This window comes from Pteropus medius, unplaced genomic scaffold, assembly GCF_902729225.1.
Source record: "Pteropus medius unplaced genomic scaffold, Ma_sr-lr_union100, whole genome shotgun sequence".
Classification (NCBI taxonomy): domain Eukaryota; kingdom Metazoa; phylum Chordata; class Mammalia; order Chiroptera; family Pteropodidae; genus Pteropus; species Pteropus medius.
Genome location: NW_024354503.1, coordinates 15,771,605 through 15,789,482, shown reverse-complemented (window position 1 = coordinate 15,789,482; position 17,878 = coordinate 15,771,605). Strand labels below are relative to the sequence as shown.

The window sequence follows — 17,878 nt, the reverse complement described above, 5'->3', positions numbered from 1 at the left end:
TCCCTCTCTCTCTACATGGCCTTTCCAGCCGAGTAGTTGGACTTCATACGTGGCAGCACAAAAGATCCAAAAGTGCAAAAGTAGAAGCTTTGAGACCTTTCTAAAGCTCAGGCCTGGAACTGGCACCACATCACTTCCACCACATTCTGTTGGTTAAAGGAAATCTGGGCCACTCTAGATTCTGCGTAAGGGAATCATACACAAGGGCACAAGTCTTGCAAGACATGGATCCTTAAGGGCCATCTTTGAAGACTAGCTACACAAAAAGTATAGTTCACTCAGGTTAGAATAACAAATTTTCTAATTTACTAACATTACTGTTAAACACTTTCAATTTTTAAGTCATCTATCACTGAGGACGTTTTGAGAAGCAGGAAAAACCTCGAGCTCACAAGAAACCACCAATACTCTATGAAAACAGACTCCCTATCTTCAATATTTCTTGTTCTCTAAAGTGTAAAGGACATAAGAAAGGATCATTCTTACAAAAAAAAAAAAGCTAAAAAAAAAAGGACCTCTTTGTCAATTATTAAAGATTTTGCTATATATGAAAATTGTCAGGTCATTCTCATTTTCAAAGCATACCTCCTTCTAATATGTTTAGAAGATTGCCTTATCCACCATCTCATATGCTAGATTATTTCTGGATTTGCATGCTTATACTCTCCAACACAGGCCACTTCCCCTGCGTGGTTCACTTTGAAGAGGAATAGCAATAGAGATCTCCATGCTGCAGAATTTGAGACTCTAGTTCTGGACAGCATACCTGAAGACATTCTACACTTTACAATATTTGAAAGCACCTTGCCAGCATCCAATCTTAAGATAAATTGGGGCTTAATACTTAAAAAACACTCATTAAGTCCAACGACAGAGCCAACCTCTTGTGAGGTAGGAATCTCCCAACTCCAGAGGAGTTCAGGTAGAACTGGGTCACCTGTCAAGGATGCTGCTGTAAGGATCTGGGGAAGTTGGAGATCCCCTAATCAATTCCAGATCTTATTTTCTGAACCTTGTTAAATATAGACAAGCATTGCTCACTAATGAGAAGCTCAGATTCTGAAGTCAGACAGATCTGAGTGTATAACCTGCCTTCACCATTTACCAGTTACGTGATTGTGGACATGTTATTTAAACTCTATTTCCTCAAGTGTACTATGTGTAAATATAATATTACTTATACTTAAGATATAAGTTCTGCAACTGTACCAGAAAGCATGCAGATGCTCCATTCTTGAAACCAGGTCTTCATACATAGGGTCATGGACTTCTCTGAGAATCTAATGAGAGCTTGGATCCTCCACATTCCTCCAATCCTTGTAAGTATAATGAAAATGTTGCTACAAATTTATGCGTTTCACAGATGCTCAGTTGTGCATCCATGGTCCTCCCACAGAGTTACACACCCTGGCTCTAAACTAAACACAAAAGCAAGAAGCCCACAAAGAAAAGGCAGGGACACCCCCCTCGTGAAAATCATAGCAGGTCTGAAGGCAAACTCACTGTCTATTCAGAGTCTCAGTCTATCTCTGAAGTCTCAAAGTGTAATCTTAGGAGAGTAAACTGGCTCTACAGAAATTTTCCTTATTTTATGGTTTTAAGAAATATCGTGGGAGAAATAAAAGTGAATAAGCAACATATGACCATCTTATCTTCAACATTTTACTCACTTTCTATACTCTAAAAATTTTATTTTTTTGAGAAGTTCTCTGAGGAAAGCCTAATTTTATTTTTTTCCAGAATTTCCCCTGGATCTTCACGCTTTATTCCTCTACGTAAAGACTAGAAGACATGACTAGATGGAGAAGCTGACCATGGAAGCCAAGTCTGTCATGAAAAAGGAAGAAGAAAACTTTTGCTAATTTTTGGTATCTTAATCAAGCCCTACCCTGGAGTATTACCTAGAGGCTAACCAACCTATAAGCGTTTATTTGATGATATATCAGTTGGAAACTCTGAGTGTCACTGGGTGAAAGTCCTGGTCCAATGGCCAAAGAGGAGAAATACCAAGATAACCCATCTCGGAACTAGAGTTACTTTTCTAAGTCTAAACCTCCCAGAGGTGGATCAGATGAAGAAATATTATATATCTTTTGAGCATATTATTATTGTTAATTATTGATTTTTACCAATAAATGAATGGATAACAGCTCTTAGCCTTGAATAAGGAGTTTTTGTGTCCCTCACCTTGTTGTACACGTCTCCTCTTAGGTTGTTTTAAGCCTAAGCTTAATTTTTAATAACTCGGTAATGAATCTTGTTTAATCTCTCTTAATCCTCTTGCCTAATTCTCTTTTACATTAAGGGATTAAACACAGAAAAGAAGACGTGGCCAAATGATGACTCACTCCTCTTTCAATGCTGATCCCCAAAGGCAGATAGACGAGAAGAAATGTCCCAGCAGTGAATGAAACACACAAGCCTAAACTGAGAAATAAATCATCTGGGTCTCAGCCCACTTAACTTCCCCTTTCATGGCAAAAAAAATTTTAGTCTTAAAAGGTTTGCAAATGCTATTCACTGCTTTACCTTCTACAAAATATTCTCCAATAAAGCTGACATTACTAATTCACTGCCACAGACTATTTGCTTTGAGCTATTTCTCTAATAGTGGGGATGGGCCACACTGAGTCATCCACACGCTTTCTCAGTCCCCTAAAAACCCAGGAGAGTCATTTACTTGAGGATTACCAGGATTAGCAATGCACGGACTGTGGCTGTGGAGTAGGGCCCCAGGCAGGTGGACTGTGGAATCTGGGGGCTGAAAGGAGAGGCTAAGTCTCAGTGGTTGGATGGAGCCTGATCAGATCGGCTTACTCAAGGGAACCCAGAAATGGTACCCTAGTTACATCCCTGGGGCTCTGTGTTGCCCATCTACTTTTGGTTTCGGTCCAAGCTGGTGAAGTATAGCATGATGGGGTGGGGCTAGAAGAGTCCCGGCTCTGGTGTGACTTGTGTTTTGCATCTCTTGAATTAAACCTGGAAAATTCCCTTCTTTCCCACCACATTAGTACAATCACCAGCCCTGAATGTGGGAGAATAAAGTAGGACCTTCCCATATGCCATGATTTAGGGTGACAGATAAATCACCCCACCCTGAGGAGACCTGCCACATGGCTTAACATTCCTACAGGACACCGTCCTTTAAAGCAAGGCATTGAAAACAGCTTGCAACAAAGCAAATGAGGTTTGGGTGGTCTAACATATAAACTTCTTCTCAGTTATCAACGTCTTATCGAATTAGTTTATACAATTTGCCCATTGGGACATATGAACTCTGAAAATAGCATTCTGGATTGGCTACTTTCACTGCAACCTGGGGCCCAAAATTTCAAATTTGCATTCCGGCATAATTCTGCCAATAATAATTCCAGCCATCACACTGAGACTTGTGTAGAAAGTATCAAAATATGATGATACCAAACACAAAACAGTTCATACTTTGTAGCCCACATTCCTCTGTTGGTTCAGAGGAAGCAAAAACCAAACCAAGATTGGGAAAAAATGTTTAAATACTGTGACCTCTTAATGATCCAAACCAGGGAAGGAAAGTGAGAAAGGTCGTGAAGAATTCAGAGTAGCAGATTATCCAGTATAGGAGTTGTTGTCTTTGTTCATGCTCATCCACCCCCTGACCCCCATCCCCGCAGGCGGGGCTTTCTGAATTCATCTTTGATTAGGCCAGTAGTTGATAACCTGGTCTGGACAATGCAGGTGTGTTCTGGTCTGTTCCTCCAGCCACACGGTAAGCCAGACAGGACAGCCTCTGTCCCAGCAGGGATAGAAGATGGCACTTGGGAAGATAAATTCAAAATAGGGAAGTTAGCAAGCCCATAAGACTTCGCAACCATACCACGTCCTCCAATATGGCTTTGTAATGAAACCGACATTTTAATCTCCAAACATATTTTTCAAAAATAAAATTAAAATAATATCTAAAAAGAATCCCAAGAATCCAAATGGGAGAAGAGACATACTCTTCCGCGTTGCCCAACCCTGCATCCCGAGTGACTTTCGGTTCCATGTATTAATCGTCAGGAGCGTACTGCCAGGGGCACAGGGCTTGAGGGGAGAGTTCGTTTCTGACTCAGCCTTTACCCACAGCCTCTCCCAGCCCTGAGACTACTCATGTGTGTGCACATGGGCTGGGTCAGCTTTTCCATACTCTCAAAGGAAGGGTGCCTTCTATCCTGCCAGAACGGTAAATATATGAAGGCTCGACACCTACGAAATAAATGCTTCTGTGTTAGATACCAAGGAGGATACTGAGATAACAAAACAGAAAGAAAATCCATGAATTCTTGGGGCGCTCTCACAACCAAGTCATGTCAATGACTATTACACCATAGACTGGAATAGAGGTACTTAACAGGGATTGTAGGCACGTAGAGGAGGAAATATTTAAGTCTATCTAGGGAAGGGAGGGCTTCAAAGATAAAATTTTTGGCTACAAGTAATAGACTACTCAACTACACTGGCCTAAGTAGTAAAGATATTTATTATCTCATATAACAAGTATGGAGGCAGGAAGTGCAGAATTTATCTGGATGCCATTAAGATCTAGGCTCCTTTCAGCCTAAGTGTGGAGAGAGAAGCCTTCATTTTACGTTAAATCTTCTCTATTGTGGATTTAATATGTATACCCTATTCTTATATTCATCATTTCTGATCCATCATTTTTGGATTTCTCCAAAGAACAAAATATATTACAGATTTAAAAAAATTTTTAATAACTCAGTTCAAACATGTTTCCTTTATTTATGCTTCCTGCATGAAACAATAACTTCCAGTTCTGTGGTAGTGACTATATACCCCAGATTGTCTCAGGCATTGGTGAGTGAGCCTTTATAACAATTATTTTAGAGTACAGAGATAATTTCTTTCCCATTCTAATAAAAATGCCAAACTAGGTCAACTTCCTAAAAGTTTTAGGAAAAAAAGCAAGATCGCAATTTTTAAAAACTGCATGTATTTATTTGATTACACAAGAGTAATACATATGTATCTTAGAAGCTATGGACAATTAAAACGTCTGTACAAGATAGAAATGTAAAAAGAGACAAATGGAGTTATGCAGTGCACAACCTATGAGACCATATGTGGCAACCTTATTCTGAACAGCAGAGCAGAAAGGTAAAAAGCAACAATATTAACATTTTGTTAAGTTTCCTTCTAGTCTTTCTCTAAGTATATTGTATTTTTAAAAGATATGATAATATATAAAATATTAATGCATGGAATTCTGCACAGATATCTTTGTTTGCCTCTCCAACACCGCTAACCTCTTTCACCCTCTTCTGTGCCCCTGAATACTGACCCGTATAGACTGCATCAACAAGCTTCTGTGCCCTCTCACTTCTCCTGGGTTTGGCCAATGATGACTTGTGGTAGATTGGATTATCATTCCTGACTTAACTCTCCCCTCTCTCCCTATGTTAGGATTTGCCATGTGACTTTGCTTTCTGCTAGAGTCTATGTAATATAAATATCTCTACTTTATTTAGTTCAGGCTCAGTCACATGACATGCTTTGGTCAACGGAATATTTGCAGATTTGGCATGAGCAGAGAGGACTTGCCTGTTTAATTTGGCCTCTCAGCTGGTGGTTCCCAAATAAGAAGTCTACGAAGCTGACCTGAACCCAAATAATCCAAAACCTGAAGCAAAGCAGCCCCAGTCAACCTGGGAATGAGAGAAACAAATGTTTGCAGGTGGTTGCCACTGAGACTTGGGGTGGTTTGTGTGCACCATGATTGCAGCAGTGTCAGGCTAATCATAGATGTCTCAGAAGGAGCCTGGAGAATGAGGTCACTGTATTTATGAAGGGTTACTGTGCTTTCATAAAAGGTCACAGCTTCTCCTAGGCTCCCTCTCTCTCCATGTTCCAATAACCACCCAACTACTCCCTGTGACTTCCCACTATTACTAACCCAGAGCACTGCACTATTCTTGGTGGTTTCCCTACACATTGCTCGCACGTCTGTAAAAAGTCCCTTTATTAAAAGCTTCTCAATTTAGTGTGTCACCCACTTTGAGTGTCACCTCTTTCCTGCATGGACTCTCACTTAAAAATTCTTATAACCATTCTACGATGTAGGTACTATTGTTATCCCCATTTTACTAATGAGGAAATTAAAACTTGGGGAGGTTAAATAACTTGGACAAGGTCACACAGCAAGTAAATGGCAGAGCTGAGATTTGAATCCAGGCAAGCTGGGTTCGTGCTGCCCTCCCTGTGCTGCTATAGGTCCGTCTAATGGGCCTGCCATAGTTTATTTATCTAACTCCCTATAGTTAGACCTTTAGATGGTGCTTATATGTTTGTTATCGGGGCTTTGTTTGTTTTTTTTTATTTGTTTTTTATGTCTGTTATCAGGGGCTTTGTTTTTTCTTTGTTTTTTAATACTATGACGATCAATCTCTGTATAAATATTTGCTCATTTTCAGGGTTAAGAACATTTCTAAAAGTGAAATTTTGGGGTTAAAGAATATGAATTTCTCTGTTCCCCAACCCTTTCTTTTATATTAAAAATTGTTTCCTTTTAACAATAAAGTGATCACATCCAAGAAACAAAATTCAAGCATTACAGAAGTATGTATCTTAGGACATGAACATCCCTGTAACTCCATATTCTCAAAAACCATTGACTCAGGATCTAAGTTCTCTTTAATAACAATTAACAGTAATTATTAATTTTTTATTTGAAAATCAATAAATATGTGCTGCAGGATTACAGAAAAGTGAAAAAGAAAAAGAAAAAATCATTTATAATGCACAGGTCATGCTCTGTGTATGTGTGTGTGTAAACAAACATGAGATCATACTCTGAATATAGTCTGGTGACATGCTTTCTTCATTTAGCAATATACATTCTCATGAATTTTTTCACATCTTTAAATGTTCTTCTACAATGTAAAGTGTATAGTATGTATATTTCTAAAACCGCCTCTTATTACTAAAGCAATATACTATGCAACCAGTTCCGTAGAACTAGACATTTAAGTTATTTCGTCCTTTTAACTACAATAAATAAAATTTCTATGCACATAATTATGAAGGGATATTTGTACATATTTCTTATTACTAATTTAAGGTATGTAGAGATGTGGAACTGCTGCATCAAAATGAATGCACGTCGATAAGGCTTTTGATTCCTATTACTACTGGCCTTCCAAAAGTCTGACTATTTATTCTCCCATCAGCAGAGGTTATTATTGTTTAATTTTTTTTCCAATGTCTTTAAGTTAAATTTAAAAAGAGAGGGAGATCTTTTTGGTTTGTATTTACCTTCATTTGCTTACTAAGGAGATAGAACTTTTAATCATTTTGCTGTCATTTATATTTCTGTGGTAAATTGTATACTTTGCTATTTTTGTATTAGTGGTATGTTTGTCTTTTTTGAAATGCTTTGTAAGAACTCTTTTAAATTGTCATGTATGCAGCAAATGTTTTTCCCACGTTGTCATTTCTATTGTACTTTTTAAAATGGATTTTCCATGTAGTCAAATTTAATCTGTTTTTACCCTTTAGTTATCTGCTTTTCATGTCGTATTTAGAAATGTTTTCTTCACCCAAAGATCACATAAACATTCACTGGTTCTTCTTCTGATTCTTAGGTAGCTTTATTTTTTTTCACCTTAAAAGTTATAAGCTATCTAAAATATATTATGTTATTTTGGGAGAGCTAGGGTCCTAATTTTATTTGCATTCAAATAATCAATCTATTTGCCCAACATCATTTGCTACATAAATTATCTTTCCCCAATTGACCTGAACGAGTTTTATTCTATATCGAATTTCTTGTATATTTTGGATTCACTTTCTGGACTTTTTATTTTGCTCCATTGATTGATCTATTCAGTGTCAACACCTTTGTCTTTTTCTTCACAAAAGTCTTGTGCAATTATTTAAAATAATAGAAGACATGACTTGAAGTTCTATGGTGGATATTTTCAAATTTCAGGGAGACCCAATTAGGAAACGAAAGACCTAACTCATAGTTTGAGCTAGTCATTCAATACCTGGAAAAATTCACAAAATTCATTTCAGCCTCAGTTTTCTCAAATGGACTAATAACGCCTTCCTTTTTCTATTTTCCAAGTTTGCCTGAGGATCATACAAGCACTGCAATAGAGAGAGCCACGTCAATACAAAGGGTTATTATTTTGTCAATATATAGCTAAAAATGGGAATGTGCCCTGTAGGGATTTTGCCATATAAAACAACCCAGCCAATCAGGAAATAATTAGAGAGAATCCACAGAGCATCCAGCTATCTTTGCTAGCACAAAGGAGTTTTTCCAGATCTGGGGACTTCAGAGCTAAAACCAAGAAAGTCCCAGACAAACCAGGATGCATTGGTCCTCCTAGCTGTCAGGCACCCCCTTCAGACTCTAAAATGCGGTAATTCCAATCATAAATCAATGTCACCATAATAAATAAATTTTTAAAAAGAAAAAAACAAAGTTATATTAAAAATTAGAGTCATCCTTTTAAAAAAATAAATAAAAAATAAAATGCTGTAATTCTAGAGTTCTATACATAAGCGAGAACAGGCCCATGTTCAAAGGGTGTTTCTAGACTAATAGTGGAAACATAGTGAATGCTTATGAAATGATGAGGAAATGCGTACGTACTGAATTGTTCCCTAAGGACTGGTGGTGCAAAATGGTTCTCAAAAGGGGAAGATTGGTTTGGACCAGAGATTCTTTGTGGAGGTGTTTGAACTAGACTTAAGAACCAGAAGCATTTGACTGGGATGGGATTCCAGATGGGGGCTGGGGGGCTGAACAAGAGGTAAGAATCAGAGTGCTCTTGCAAGAAGAGAAGAGTCAGCACTTGGCCCCTAGCCTAGCACATGGGAGATACTCAATGAACACAAATTCAGTAGAGTTCAATACACTCGGTAACACTGAGATTTTGAATTGAGATTTTGGATCGCATACTCTGAGGTTCACAAGAGTAAATAAACAATTAGAAATGCAGAAAATCACCTAAGAGCCTCTCTCATAAAACACTAAACGAAATAATATGAAATTTATACAACCAATATGTTTCTCTTTCTTTTTTGGCTGCCAGAGTTTTAGTGCTAAATTTAGTGCCCAGGACAACCTCAAGAACTAGTTCCCATTTACTCCTTCCACTTCCTTTAATCAGGCATTGTTCTTTCATATCCTGAAATATGTTAGTTTACATTGCTTTAAAAAAAATTACTACCTGAAAAATACATTATGGAAAAATTATAAAGAAAAATGTAAAGATGAAAGCTAAAATTCCTGGGAGCATTTGAGATCTTGCTGATGTCATCGGTTTAGCTCAAATAAACTCATAAAAATTAAAAAAAAAAAAGAAAGAATTTCTGATATTCCCTCTAAATATAGCCACTGTTAATGTTTTAGTGTTCCCTCCCACACACATACACCCAAAGACTTTCTTTCTGGATATTGTACTGAATATGTTTTCTAACTTGCTTTTTAACTTAATAATACTTCACAAAGATTTTTCCATTTCAATAAATTACTTCTACTTCAGCACTCTTTGCTGTTACATATTATTTCATTTTATACTAATTTATTTAACTAGTCTTCTAAAGAATAGAAGAATTGAAATTCTTCCAGGTCTAGTTTTGTGTCTGAATACGCAATCTGATTGTTTCCTTGAGTAAAGTCCTAGAACTAAAATCACTGAGCAAAGTCTAACTATATTTTATATGATATCATTGAGAGGCTAAGAAGCAGGTTCTGGGTACAGATTGCTTGAGTTCAAATTCTGTGTTTTCCAACTCTGTGGCCATCGGTCTGTTCTTTAATCTCTCCAGCCCTTATTTGACAACTGAAATTAAGATAATAATTGTACCTGTTTCATAGATTGTTGTGAGGTGAGGATTTAAATGAGATTATGTGAAGCACTTATCACAGTGTCTGACATAGAATGAGCACTCAATAAATGTAGAATGTAACAATTGTCATTCATATAAAAGTCAAATCCTTTGAGGGAGTTCATAGGATTTAACTCAAATAAGAGTTTAAAAGTAGCAATGTGTGCTGAATGACAGTGCCAATTTATTTCCACCTGAGCAGTTTCCCCAAGGACACAAGCCTATCCTTCCGCAAGTGTTTTAATCCAGTCCCCCTAGTGGCCAAGAGACTGAATTTTCAAGATAACTAAACTAACCCTGTTCTTTCAAGGTTAATTCACAAAAGGGAAATACAAAGCAACCTTAATTTAAAAAATAAAAATTAAATTTATAAGGACTCAAGTAATATCCCTCAAGATCATCTTTGGTCTCCGCTTTCTTAAAGTTGCCAGCTGAAAAACAGAGATTCTCTAGAGATTTAATCAGGCAGTAGTGTGGCAGAATATCAGGATTTTAAAAAGCTCTCCAGGAAATTTTGATGTTCAGCTGAGGCTGAGAACCAGTGGGCTAAAGAAGGTTGGTAGGGATGTCTTCAAACTCATTTTAACTTCTTTTCCAACCAATCCTCAATCAGACAGGCTAGGAAGAAGTTGCTTCCTCTCTCACCACTTCCTCTGTTTTAGGAGGGTTCCAAAGAGAATAAACAACACATTTGAATAATCCCCGTCACGTTAACTTCTTCTGTCCAGCTAGAAATAAACTGTGAGCCACATAAATAATTTCTAGTAGGCACATTCAAAAAGAGAAAAAGAGACGGGTGAAATAATGTTAATGATACATTTTATTTAATCCAAATACATCCCAAACAATATCAATTCAAAGTGTAGTTAATATAAAACATTATTAATGAGCTATCATACATTCTTTTTTTTTTTTCATACTAAGTCTGAAATCTGGAGCTTATTTTACACTCACAGTACATATCAATTCTCACCAGCCACATTTTAAATGCTCAATAGCCATATGCAGCTAGTGGCTACCATGATGGACAGCACAGGGTTAGAGGTTAAAAGAAAATTAAATAATTAAATTAATAATTAGGTAGGGCTCAGTCTCCTTTAAAATGGGGCTATAATAATGCTGCTCCCTGGCATTATTACAAAGATTGATGAAAAAAATGCCTATTTCAATGCTGAGGGGTTAGTGAGCTCTCAGCAATATTTAGTTTCTTTTGTCTTAAGGTCATGTGGTAGATGAAATGACTCCTTTTTTTCCTCTAAAATGTTTTTTTTTACATGTTTAACCCATGTTCCTTTTTACTAAACATAAAAAGCTCATGATTTTTTTCTGTGATATTTTGAATTTTGAGATACAATTTTAAAAATCAATATTGTGACTAAAAATAAAAGAAATAGCACAAAGATTGTGTTATCACTCTCACTCCCCCAATCTGGGAGCATGTGCCCCCCACTCAACTTTCCATTGTGATCCTGCTCTAAAATGCCTCCCTCATTTCAGGGCTGCTGTCTAGACTTCAGAAGAGCCTGGCATTCATTTAGGGGTTTTAAATGAAAAGTAACTCATTCGTCATTACAAAAATAACACATACTTCCTAAAGAAAAATCAGCAACTATAGAGAAGCATAAAGAAGAAAATCGTAATCACCAGATCCCCAGCATCCATAGAATAAGCACGCTAACACCTGGGGTATATTCTCACGGCACCTGTTTCCACCCTGGCTGCTCATCAGAATCACCTGGGGGTTTTAAGACATATAATACCCAACTGCATACTCAGAGATTGTGATTTAATTGGCCTGGGTGCCACCTGGGCATTGGGGTTTTTTTTTTAATGCTCCCCAGGTGAATTCTAATGAACACTCAAGACAAGAACCAGTGTTCCAGAGCAGTGAGTCTCAGACTGCCATGTGCACACCAATCAGGTGGCGATCTTGTAAAAACTTAGATTCTGACTAAGTCTGGAGTGAGGCTCCAGACTCTACATTTCTATCAAGATGATACTGATGTGGCAGAGCCAACCGTAATTTTCATATTCCAAATCCTTAGCTATTTATAGATATCTATGCGTACTTTTTCTCTAAAAATTCCTACCATAGTCCTGTTTCATAATCTGCTTTTTTAATTCAATGATCCATCATAACCTCCTTTGCATGTTAAAAAAAAAATAGACTTCTGTAAGATCATTTTAATTGGCTACATGAGATTCCATTTTAAGGACATACAATTTTAAATCACTTAGTGCAGTGTTTCTGAAGGTGGAGAGTTGCAGCTGATATATTACACCATCTGAGAAATTCAACCTCTGCCTCCATTCTGGTGACTAAATCAGGATGGGGCTCTTCAAGCAATTCTGATAGATTATCCCTCTCTCGCTTCCCAAACCTTGAGAAACACTGATTTAACAAGTTCCTATTTGGGGGACATTAGATTCCCAACTGTTTTTCATAACAAACATAGGAAAAAAAAAAAAAACTAAAAAAAGAAGAGATCACATCAATTTCATATGATGTTATTACTGGCTCCATTTTATAGCTAAGTGTCTCCTAGAAATCTGCATTTGTAAAAATTTTCCCATGAGATTCTACTATAGGAATCTTGTTTAGGAATCATTGAAATTCTAGTTTCAACCCTTTTGTGCTTGTGGGAAAGATAAATGTTTCCTGGATAAAGCCAAGTTCAGAGTTCTGGGCACACTCATGGCCCCGCCACATCCTTGTGCTGAAGAACAAGGCCTCAGACAGAGCCGTCTTCATGGGACAAGTGAATGCACCAAAGGTAGGAAACCACTGCAAGATCAGCCAGTGAAAAGCCCAGCCAGCAGCCTATGAAGGGCTCTGCTATAAAAAACCTACTTATCAGACAGGAGGCAATAGAGGTCCAGAACCCTTGATAAGTAGAAGCTTGGAGAGAACGGAAGCCATGAGGCAGAGTAAAGAAGAATTTGAGGTGGGCTGGCAGCAACAGAAGTGTGAGAAGCAAAGGCAGAAGGGAACTGTGTCACTGTCATGATGCCGAGGAGTAGGCAATCTCCTGCAGAGGTAGGGACAAGTCATTGTCCTTAGCTCTGGGTCCTGGACCCTACCTGGTTTATGAGCTGTGTTTTAGTTCCAGTGAAGCCCAGCCAGGAAGCCACTCTAGGCACCTGCAGAGCCCTGATTCCCACAATTAACATGTAGACTCTTCACAACAATTGTGTGACCCACAATCCCACTGGGAGAAGGGAATTATTTGGTAAACCAAGGAAGACTGTTTATTACAAGCAAAAGAGCTGACATACACTCTGAGTCATTTGATTCATTTGTTAAATTTTGTGAACAAAAGATATAAAATCTGATTTTAATGGGAAGAAGAATGGAAACATAGAATAATTGCAAGAGGTGGAGACTGGGAGGTCCTTTGTGAAGCAAGAGAGAGGGAAAACATTGCAGAGAGGGTTGAGTTGCGAGAGAAAGGAATATACTTCATTGGTAGCTAGTCTAGGCTATTCCTGGGAACCTGGACTGACCAGTCAGAAAGAAGACCCAAAGCATGGCTGGAGTCAGAGGGAAGGGAAGCTGAGTTTCACACTGTTGTCCAGAAGGTGCTGAGGGGGTGGTGTGATGACCAGAGACTCTCAGATGGTGCAGGAAACAGGCGACTCCCCCAAGGTGCCTTTACCTCTGTTGATGACAAATCAGAAGTAGCAACCTGATTTGCTGACCTAGAGTTCAGTTTCTCCAACCAGAGCCAGAATAAAGATTCCGATCCACTTTCAGAGGACAGAACTCAGGCATCCAAAAAGTCTCCACCATTTCCCCTAAGACAAAAGATGTGGAAGCAAGAACTAGAGACTCAGAAATCAGCGTCTTCCTGTTGACCATCCAGCTGACTGGTTTGTACAAGTCCTCAGCTACCAACTAACCCCCAAATAGGACTGGGTTTTACCAGTGTCTTTCCAAAAGCTCTGATTTACTGGCATTAGTCTGAGGAGGCTTATAGAATAATATTAACAACCATAATAACACTTAATATGTATTAAGTCCTTAATATGGGCCAGATATCATATCTGAAGCCTTATACCCAATATCTCATTTCATTTTCACATCAGCCTTATGACAGAGATATTATGACTACTCCCACTTTACAGATAAGCTGATGCTTAGAAAGGCTCATTAATTTGACCAATGTCATATAGCTAATTAGAGGAGAAATGGGATTCATGTTACATCTGTCTGAATCCAGAGTCTATACTCTTGGTCATTTGAGCTATACATATATCAATTATCACATCACTTATGACAGTTAAACAAGAGTGTAGAAGTGATCTAAGTTCAAAGCCCCATTTAAAATATGAAGACATCTTCAAAATCTCCGTTTCATAGAGTAGTAGACTCGGAAAATTAAAAGAGTCGCTCTTCCCGTAAGCGGCCTGATGTGACCTCCAAAAATGGGTTGCTATTCACTTGACCCAGAAAACCTCACAAAATCATGCAAATAAAGAGGTTCAAATCTTTGTGTTCACTTTAAGAACACTCATGAAACTACCCAGGCCATCAAGGGTACGCATATCCAAAAAGCCACCAAGTATCTGAAGGATGTCACTTTACAGAAGCAATGTGTGCCATTCCGTTGTTACAATGATAGAGCAGGTAGGTGTGCCCAGGCCAAATAATGGGTCTGGACATAGGGTCGGTGGCCTGAAGAGAGTGCCAAATCCTTGTTGCACATGCTAAAAATGCAGAGAGTGATGCCGAGCTTACGGGTTTAGATGTGGACTCTCTGGTCATTGTGCACATCCAGGTGAACAAAGCTCCCAGGATGCAGTACAAAACTTACAAAGCTCGTGGGCAGCATAACCCCTGCATGAGCTCCCCCTGCCACACTGAGATGATCTGCACTGAAAAAGAGCAGATTGTTCCTAAACCAGAAGAGGAAGTTACATAGAAGAAAAAGATATCCCAGAAGAAACTGAAGAAACAAAAACTTATAGCCTGAGAGTAAACTTAGCATCGAATAAATGCTCATAAAAGTAAAAAAAAAAAAAAAAAAAGATAATAAATAAATAAACAAACAAACAAATAAATAAATATTATCCTATCAATCCGTTTCAGCCACTGATGGTGAAGCTAAGCCTTGAAGGCAGCAACTTCCATTTGCAAACACAGCCAGAACTTTCTCATTTATAACACACTAAACTCTTTCTAGAACCTTCCACCTCAGCATTTCTCCAGGCGGTAGATAAACTTTGAAAAGCCATTAGGTCTTGAATTAGGCAGCCAAATCAAAGCTGGTATGATGAATTAAATACCACCTTTCATCAGAAAAAGGGATCAGCAAGTCACTATACCAACACAGGGCTTTGCTGTTTGTCAGCAAGTGACAACCCCAGACCTAACTCTAGCAGTACAGAGAGGGCCTCACATATTTCCTCTGAGAAGCTTCTACAAAGGCAGCTAGGACGACCGCAGGACTGAGGGGCCAAGTCTGAGGACAACGGAGAAAGGAGCAGTAGAAATTCCCTTTGCTTTGTCCTAGTTTATCAGGCCTGCTGAAGAGAAACATGGTCTATTGAACTAAATTCTTGTCCAAACAATACAATTAACTTCCTCCTCCTCCTTTTCCTTTTCCTTCTCCTCCTTTTCCGGCTCCCTGAAGTTTCCAGAAAGTAAATTTCACATCTTTCATTCAATATTACCTCTGTGCCTGCTGAGACTACAGTTTACAGTGTGTGTCTACTTAAAGGCAAGCATCAACCTACAAACTGTGATTTGATTTGAAGGACGGTGGAGGGCCAATCTGTCCAAGTACTGGACACTATAATTTTTACAGTGTACTCAACAGGTAGTTCCAATATTGTTAAACTACGCAGAACCATAAGAGAGGAAGCAAGCTTTCAGACTCTTTTTCACAAAATCAGTATTATATTGATACCAAAACCTAAAAAATGTAGCAGCCAAAAGAAAACTACAGACAAATTTCACTCATGAATATCAATTTTTAAAATCAAAAGGAGTCAATCTTGATTTCGGATAATAAAAAGGATGGGTATTTCCTTAACATAATAAATGTATGTAGTCAAACCCAAAGCAGCATCATGCTTAATGAAGAAATACTGAGACATCTTAAAAGACAAAGATGCCCACATCGCCACTACCATTTCGTGTTGTGCTGAATGTATAAGCCAATGCAAGTACAAAAGGGAAAGAAATAGGATGTAAAAAAATGAGTAAAAGAAAGAATATTTTCATTATTTGCAGATGTTATGATTGTATACTCTGAAGACTTAAGAATAAGAAAGTTGCAAAATAAGTATATAAAAATGAACAGCTGTCCTGCAAATAAATGACTCAGACCTGAGAAAATAGAATTCCGAGGTGGCAGTGGGAAAGATGAGAATCAAATCCATTTCTACTACAAAATCCCTCAGAGGCTTGGAATTAATGGAACCAGTGACCTTTGGGTGTCAAAGAGGGATAAAACTAAGGGAACTGATTGAAATACTGTGCAAGAAGCAGATGGAGCCCTAAAGGCCCTCCTACTCCCTGCCCCACTGCAGCAAAAGACCAGGGGCTTGTTTTCTGGAAAAGGAAAACCAGGGATGTAGATCTCTTGACACTAGGCACACTTGAGGACACAGGTACCAGACAAAACACCTGTAAGTATTAGATGCTGAAACTTCTGCCCTCTTCTGCCTCCACTCCTGGAAGATGGCAGCCTGGCTTTCACCCTTCCGGAAGGAGGCCGGAAAAGACTTCTCTGACCAGCCCACAAAGAAAGACATAAAGATATAAACTCCAAGAGTTCCCCAATGATACCATCCAGCCAGAACACCCTACAAATCCTTCCCTACACTGTCAAAGCTTCCATTCAGCTTAAACAGGAGCAGATGACCAAAGATCACCAGGCATCTGAGGAAAACCTCTAGCGTGAACCACAAAAACCAAAATGTGCAAACAGAAAAAAAGAACTTGGAGGAAGTAGATTATGCAGTTAACTGAAGAGAATAAAACAAAAACAAATAGAAAAAAAACTATCATTAATAAATATTCTTAGAAAACTGAAAAGCTATTGTAATATTGCAAATAAGAATGGACTCCTATAAAGAAATAATATTCAGAGAAAAAAAAATGAGGGAGAGCTCTTGGAATTTAAAGGAATAGCGTTAGAGATTTGTTTTTAATCCACAGAAGGTTTGGAAGATGATGTTGATAAAATCTCCCAGAGTAGAGTACAAGGGGATGGTAAATAAGAGAGAAAAGAAAATTAGAAGCCTGGTCCAGGAGGTCCAACACTCAAACAACTGGAGTCCTAGAAAGAACAAACAGTGAACATAACTCTTGTTGTGTAATGAGATTCAACATAAATTCCACAAGTTGCATGGTGTCAGTTAAAGCAGCGGTTCCCAACCTTTTTGGCAGCAGAGACCTGTGTTCCTATGAGAATCTAATGCCTGATGATCTGAGGGGAAGCTGAGTTGGTGATGCGGTACTGGTACCCGTCCTCAGCCCCGGGGGGTTGGAGACCCCAGGGTTAAAGAACAAACTTTAATGAAGAAAAGTCAAGATCAACAAGAGAAGGCCTGTGATCCCAATCCACCTATTTTCCCCTGGAAAGGTGTGCTAGGACCAGGCAGTCTACTGCAAATGCAGTGTGGGTTTGTGTTCCCTGGGAGGGACTTCCGTGCTCTGAGGGGCTCCCTTCTTTTAGGGTGAGCATGAGAACCACCTTAACAACGAAGCAACAGCTTGGACATTGTGCCCTCTTTCTAAGGTGCCAGCCAGAGTTTAGACATAGGATGAGGCAAATGAGCTTCTCTTCTCTGGTGCAGAATTTAAGAGGGCACCAAAAACTCAGTAACCAAGATGAATTATATTTTAACGCAATATTTTAAAATAAAAGTGAATATATAATTTAATACGACAGCATGGCACTGTTGCTGATCCTGTATTTATTTCAAATTTTGATTTTGTTCATCATAGATTTTTTTGCATTAATATTGATTTTTTTTAATATTGCATTAAATA

General features: G+C 38.4%; 1 pseudogene; it reads left to right on the top strand.

The window, feature by feature from the left end:
* Positions 1 to 14,301: 14,301 nt before the first annotated feature.
* LOC120596136 (60S ribosomal protein L17-like) lies at positions 14,302 to 14,849 on the top strand (annotated as a pseudogene).
* The last annotated feature ends 3,029 nt before the right edge of the window (positions 14,850 to 17,878 follow it).